Below are 7983 nucleotides of genomic sequence, written 5' to 3' on the forward strand. Positions count from 1 at the left end.
AAGAATAAACACTATCATATATCAAATAGCATCGTGTTCAGACAAACGAAGTGAGAATATCTGATTCATTCATGGTCTTCAGAAGGCAAAGAGAACACACTCTTTTGCCGCGTCTGTGGCTCAGCGCTACCGTGCTGATCTTCCATCCAAATGGCCCATTTTCAGTTCTCTGTCAGGTCGTGATGGAATTTGTGACGGAGAAAATCAGATGCTGGGGAGAATTTTCCCATGATACTTCAATTTCTCTCTTTCATTCTACAAATACTCTCCGCTTCCCCTTCATTTCATGTACCATCTGCAATAGTAAAAAATAAATTGGGGTGAAATCTTGGGTGTAGTACTGGTTTCCGATAAAGGGCTTGAGACCCGAGGTCCTGGAGTATGTCAGGCACTCATATGGGGGTAAAGGGCTGAATTAGGATGGTCCACCAGGCAGCATTGGATTCATAAATATCACCCAAGCCTCTTGTCGGAATGAAACAATCACCGCATATAATGTGCATAATGGACCAATGTGAGCCCAAGAGCGAAATTCTGGAGCGATCCTTGAACGCATCCTTAAGGCTCTCTCTCTCGCTTAATAAAGAAATAGAAAGGAAGCTACTTTCCTTACGCTCAAAAACGCATTCCTGGACCTTCCTTACAGCCATCTTCATTAAGGTTTTCGGCCTTGAAAGGCCTAACATGTTAGATACCAAAGTAAAACAAATTGTTTCCACGCATTGGCCATAGAAAAAATAGGCCTATTAGTAGTTACTCGTACTTAGTCGTTTTGTAAGTTGAAAATAATCACTAGATTAACCTAAGAAATTTATATGATGGTAATATTATTTTTTTTTTGTTCCGTAATTTTAGTATTTTTCAGTATTCTTATTCTTTAGGTTACTTACGAAAATATTTATTATTTTTTTGCATTAATATCCTTTAAATTTGTTGATTTAGGCCTATGTTTCAAAACAAAAAAATATATTTAAAAATATGAACTGCATTTATGGTAGGGTGTAAGAAGTACTCACTCGAAGTTCCCAGTAACCTAGTTGGTGAGTGATGAACCGCGAAGACGAAGCTTAAAGTAGGCATCGTAAAGTTGCGCCGATTATCACGAAACACTGACTTTTACTGTGAAAATGTGCCTACAACAAGATGTCAGCCTTGCATATTTATGGCATGCAATGTCACAGACTGCTGTGTGTTTATGTCCACCTTAGTGTGCGTCACTTGCTGGTTTGTCACTATAATTCTTTACAAGCCTTACAGAAAAGTATTTTGTCATCAGTTGTGAACACCTGTTTGAATTTGGTAACATTCTGACTCAAACAAACACTGTCGCTACATTTCACTTTCCCCATTGTTACTGTACCTTAGTCCATCAGTGCTCTATATTTTTTCACATATATCTAATCTATGCATACCTAATCTATGCATCGTTCATGTAATGGAGGGAAAAAAACTTCTGTAGGCATCAGAAAATGCTAAAACCGGCAAGCTGACAACAGTCAGTAACTTAGGAATTACACATCTTAAGCCTGCTCACGAATATAATTATTATTATGATCAAGATGCAAGACAAGCAACTCAGTGCGACCAAGCGTTGAGCCGTATAGAATGAGGATGATAATAATTTTATGTATGGTATCCTCTCTCTAGGATTCTATCCCCCCCTCATCAGAAATCTTAATTCGCACCCTGCCTTACCAACATTTTATACAGTTTACTCTTCTGAACTGTATGCAATTAAAAAGCCTATCAGAATGTACTGAAACACCCTGATGGCGATCGGTATCTACTATTTACTATATGTAAATCTGCTATAAAAGCCCTACATAACTCATCCTCTAAACCTCCACTGATCAATGAAATTCAAAATTATTATACTGAGATTTACAATAAATTAAAGCAAATTGTCGTAATCTTGATCCCTTCCCGTCAAGGTCTGCATGAAAATGAACAGGCTGATATTGCAGCAAAAGAAGCAACTCGTTGTCCTATACAAGATATGAACATTGACACTTGACATAATGATATAGCCACTCACCTTAAGAAAAAATTAAATGATCTCCAATTGGCTTCAAACATCTACTAGCAAACTCAGGGAAATTATAACTGCTTCCAGTTTATCCTATCCAATTAAATGTATATTCCGAAGGAATCAAGTTCTCATCAACCGACTACGTATTGGACCTACCAAGCTCACACATGGTTATTTATTAAAGAAGAAACTTCCTCCAGTTTGTAACACTTGCAGTGAAACTCTTTCTGTGAAGCACATCATCCAGGACTGTCCTCAATATGTAATTACGACAACAATTAAAAATCCCTATCGATATAGCAAAATCTCTTGGTGAATCATCTTACTGCACTAGTTTTTCAAATTAGACCTAAATGGATTATTTTATAAATTTGTTTAATATTTACTGTAATTAACTTGTTAAATGTCACTTTATTGTTAAAATAAGTTTGTGTAAAGAATGTCGCGATATTACTTTTGTTATGTTAAAGCGACAATAAAAACATAAAAAAAATCGCAATTTATTGTAACCTCTGCTGCAGGGATATAGCCTAAAACTTACAACAACAAAAAAGAGAGCTTCCAATATTCACTCCAAGATCCATTATACTCCTTAGCTGTAGTTTTATTAATACAGCGGCAAACAAGAACTAAGCTTCCTTCTATATATCTTAAATTATCAGAGCTGGGTTAGGATTTCAGGTTTTTGTCTGCACATTTTTTTTTATTGTAGGCACACATTTTTACACATTAATAAACGTCTTTGACAAAAATTTCTTGAGGTATAAGACTATAAATTCCCTGTTTCTTTTGGGACACTTATTTTTGTAAAAACACAACGTAGAAGAGGTAAATTCGTTGAAGCTGTTTTAGTAAATCACAATCTTGTTTTAATTTTTAATATAAATGCCAGCTTATTAGTAAAATGGCGTTATTTCATAACCATAATTTCCGGAAGAACGAATGAACACACCAATAGTTTCTAACAAAAATCTCTGCAGACAGATGAGAGTATGTATGCCAAAAACTTCTTGCTCGTATGGTTTTTGGAGAATTCATACAAATCTGCCGATATCTCGAAAATGATTTTTTGCAACTTAGGAATACGTTCTCTTCTACTTCCGTAAATAAAATTTAACTTACAATGCAAATTCGTTCACTCTATAAAATCGTATGGATGACGATGATGATGATGATGTAATCATTTGAAATATTTTACTATGGCTATACTTACCGTGTTCTGCTTTGATGTAAATGAGAAATCCAGGTCCAGGGTGAATATTTCTCTTGCACACTTTTGTCGTGGAGCAACTTTCCTTAAAACTCTTGCAAATGCACTCGACAAACTCTTAGATTTGGTTTTTAATGAAAGAACCCTCGGAAAGCATAACTCGTTCTCACTTTTACGTAAATCCAATAATTCTTCTTTTACGTAATTAAATATTTAGTTCAGTAATGAAAGATAACGTATCACCTGAGGCGACATGCAAACAGATGTATCAAAGAATTTAGCTTTTATCTTGTTCTAAGAGAGGAACATTAGTTCCATTTGTGTATCGTCTTTGCTTGTTGTAGATTAAGGCACGTGAAAACTTCAAAGTAGTGCCAAGGGGCTTTAAAGGGACTCTATATTTACAATAGCCTCGGCTCGCACTTTACGTTGATAAGTCATTACGCAGAGATACAGATAAAGCATCTGCCACAATGCAGGTTCTGGATTACGGAACCAGATTCTATAAGCAAATAAACTTTTTGGTGATAAATTTAGCACAATATTGTAAGCATGAAATATCTTACTGTACAGGCTGCCATTAGTCTCGAAGTCTATTAACTTTCCATACGACCTTAACTCTGCCAGGTTAAATAAAGCCATTATTATTATTATTATTATTATTATTATTATTATTATTAAAGTAAAAAAATAAATTTTGAAATGTTTAAAATTATACGAGTTGTCAACAAAACGGTTTTACTGAGCGCAGATTGCACCCTCACTTTTTGAAATACATACACCGTTAAATATAAAAGTATTTTACATTTAAAACATATTAACAGAATTATTGTGTAAGTAATCACCACGAAAACTTGTAACGCCAAATAATTACATTATTTAAACCAGTAAAAGTTGTATTTGCCTCCTTCAAAACTGCAGAATGCAATTTGAAAACTAAATGATGTTTTGGGGCATGAACTAGTGCTGGTATCTAGCTGAAGTGACAGTGAATTCAAAGAGTTATTCATGACTGTAATTATATTATAATAAGTATATTGTCGCATTTGAGAACGTAGCGTGAGCTGAACTACACATATCTTCTGGAGTGTGTGTGTTCTTAAACAAGAATTGAACAAAGAGCGAAAATTAAATTTCGTGTTAGATTGTACAAAAGTGCTATGTATACGTTTCGAATGATTAGGGATATGTACAGGCGTATCTTACACGTGTTTCTGAATAGTATAAAGTTTTCGCCACTGAAGAAAATCCTTACAAAACGATGAATATTCGGGTCCAATGAAAGGTACTCGAACACCAGAATTTATTGAAAGAGTACAGGGAATATTTACAAACGATCAACGTGCAACGCTCTGAATCATTTTGAAGCACCTGTGCATGAATATGGAAATGATTCAACAAACAATTGGAAGGAAACTCAAGGTCTGTGTGCTGTTTGTTCCACAGAGACGATCAACAACAGTAGGGAACTCTTGACACTACTTACTGTAAACAAAGTCTACTTATTTAAAATTATGTGTTGTTTCCAGTATGACTCTGAAAAAGCGACAAAACTCGAAATGGATTTCAGTAAGTTCTTCCGGCGCAAAGAAAATTCGCCATGGTAGACATTGTAAAATACCAAAATCATGCAGATTAGAGTGGATCGGGGGAAGATGCCTAACTTTTTCTTTGATTGGAAATTTAAGATACTATTAATTTAGTTTTGAATTCCATATTGAAATATCAAAGTCTGGAAGGTATTTTGAAACTATATTTTTGGTACAAAACAGAAAACATTAATTACCTTGTTTATAGATACAGATTTTCTTCTTGCCTGCACTGTAGGCATCTTTCCCCGATAGGCTAGTCGGGTAAGACGGCAAATGCAGTTAACACATTTACTGATATATGTATTTTACCAGAACTTGGTTTGATACATGTATATAACCAAAATGACTTACTCTGAAGCTCATGGAACTTTCTCACTCGTTTATCATACTTAGCAACACTGTCATTGCACATATTTTATTGTCGTATGCAAGACTCGTGAAATCACTTCTTGCACAAAACGAATTCAATCCAGTACATTTTATGTCATCATTCTTTTTAGGCGGCGTTTAAGGGTACGGTAAGTAATTCCGTATGCTTGTGATGCTCTAAAACAGTTCATACCCTGCGTTATAACATGTTCCATCGCAAGTTGAAGACTGTCTTCAATCCACTGACTTCTATCAGAGGATCTTACTTAATGTTTACGCATTCCCTGCAATAAAACAAAAAATAAAACTCTTGCAACGAGATGCTATCTTACCCAGAAAAAAGTTATCATCTTCCCCAAGTATCGGGGTAAGATGCCAAGGTTGTTGGTTGTTAACAATACAAACTTTTAGAACCTTTACTACAATATCCATTACAAAGGTGTGACAGTTATTACAAATTCAAGGATGTATTAAAATTTTAACGTACCTTTGCAGTTATTTTATAGCAGAAAAATGAGCTGTTTTCTTGCTTTTCTTCTTCTCACAACAAGAACACGTGGCAAAATGAATTGGCTTTCACTCTACAGACATTCAACTGTTTCAGTGATCATGAAGACATGCGCGTGGCGTTCTTTCTTGGAAGAATGTGAAACTACAAAGAAATAAGCATCTTTCCCCGATAGTCATCTCCTCCCGATTCACTCTACTTTCTGCGATTACTACGGCCAGAGAGTTACTGTTGCATACATCCTGGATATTGTGGAAGATTTGTTTTAGAAAATCCGTCTCCACGACGTCAGTATCGAGTAGGCGGCAGTTGATTTCTGTTGCATGACAAAGCACCAAGCCATAGGGAGGGATTACTATTTAATACGAGAAAAATTCGTACCGGCACCGGGAATCGAACCCAGGACCTCTCAGCTCTGAGCGCTGAGCGCTCTTTCCAACTGAGCTACATGCCGGGACACGATACACGGCGCCGGCCGAACCTCTCTCGTAATATTCAATGAGGTGGGCGAGGATTCATACGAATATGTGATATAGGGAGAGAGTTTTTGGCCAGCAAAAACTTCTACCGTATTCACTGGACTTAAGCACTGTGTGATTATTCTCTCAAAACTCAAAGCACCTCGAAAGGAGCGAACGTCATTCAAAGGGAAGAAATGAGAGCACTGAAGAGAATTCAAGACATTGCCTGCAGCTAGGCTATATTTTTTTAATTATTATTTGCTTCATGATTGTTGTGTGCGTAATGTAGTAATGAAATCTACTTTTAACAAACAAAACTGACGTTGTTCATGCATGGAATCATTACCTTTTTTTGTAGCATAAATCCTGTTTTCCAGTTGCAGCATTGTGTAATAACTTTATCACAAATTCGGCAAATCAACGACGTCTCACTGGCGCAACTTCTTGCATCGCAAGACTAGTAATTGTGTAAAAATAGTTAATTGCTAGATTATTTCCACGTACGTATAAAGACATTTGCATCTCTATAATAGCATTACATTTTTTGGAAGTTTGTTCGGAGTTAACTCAATGACAAGAGGAATAATATATAGCATGATGAACGTACTGAACTTAGCGCAGTCAACCGTTTCAACACAAGACTTTGTTGTTTTCCTCAAAGTCAAATATTGAATTAATATGAATAGACCTACAGTACGTCAATGGAGTCGGGAGTATCTTATCGTCTTTTATTTGTTTGCTCAGTTCAAGAGAGTTTAGACTACAGTAATAAAACGTAACAAATATATGACGAACTTTCAGACAAAAGTTTTTATTTTCGGTGATAACGTAGAAACAGCTTAGAGATTTTATATTATGTGTACGTTTCGTTATCATTAGCTTAAAAACTATCAGTATTTAAAGTATCTATTGAGATTTTTTTTTGTCTATTTCAAACCAGACAGTAAAGTTTAAAAGATTTTTTTTTCTTTGTAGATGTTTCTCTTAAAAATATTTACTTGTACTTCTACCCAGTCCAATAATGACCACTCTCTATCGCTCTCTTTCCTTTTCTGTGTGCAATACCTATCTATGAATTGATCGCTGACAACCCAGCCAGTGGTTATACAGGGTGTTTCCGAGGTGATGTTACAAACTTTCAGGGATGGTGGCGAAGGGCACATGTATCAATTTGAGATAAAGAACAATGGTCCGGAAATGACTGAGTTGAAAGTTATAAGCAAAAATAGTTGTGTGGAAATGGAATTGTAATTTGGCACCTCGTGCCCTCCTTCCCTTAACCTTTGGAACAGTCGTGGAAAGATGGTATGGGCCGAATGTCTCCTACGTGGGTACTTGTCCCGATACAATATGTGAGCTTGTCTACTGTTCCCATTGGCTCATCCGTATTCGAAAATCAGGTCTGCTTATTCCGCTCTCGTGTACTCCTCCATTTCACTAGGACTCATCGACTGAACACTGCAACTTGTACACATACACTGCTGTCTACAGACGTGCATATCAGGACCGACCATGTCCGTTACATATTATGCTATCTGCATTGCTTTAGTGTAGTTTCCTGTCCCCACTCATCAGACAGCGCATTGAATGGAATACTGTAAGTAGACAACGTAAACAACGTCAGATGAATACAGTATGTGTAAGATGTAAGGAATAAAATTATTTCATTTCCACACAACTATTTTTGCTTCTAACTTTCGACTCGGTCATCTCCGGACCAGGGTTCCTTATCTCAAATTGATACATGTGCCCTTCGCAATCATCCCTGAAAGTTTGTAACACTACCTCGGAAACACCCTGTATAATTTTAAAAA

General features: G+C 36.2%; 1 protein-coding gene across 3 annotated transcripts in view; it reads right to left on the minus strand.

Annotated features, from left to right (window-relative positions):
- Positions 1–6662, minus strand: part of LOC138703377 (carcinine transporter-like) — a 47530-nt gene extending 40868 nt beyond the window's left edge. For 2 of the 3 annotated variants that reach the window (XM_069831205.1, XM_069831212.1), the window contains exon 1: positions 3243–3618. The gene's annotated coding sequence lies outside the window, so the exon portion shown is untranslated. Of the gene's footprint in view, positions 1–3242; positions 3619–6515 lie in introns of those variants that run through there. The other variant, XM_069831221.1, reaches the window with a different exon arrangement.
- Between the last annotated feature and the right edge of the window lie 1321 nt (positions 6663–7983).

The sequence above is a fragment of the Periplaneta americana genome, chromosome 1 (genome assembly GCF_040183065.1).
Source record: "Periplaneta americana isolate PAMFEO1 chromosome 1, P.americana_PAMFEO1_priV1, whole genome shotgun sequence".
NCBI lineage: Eukaryota > Metazoa > Arthropoda > Insecta > Blattodea > Blattidae > Periplaneta > Periplaneta americana.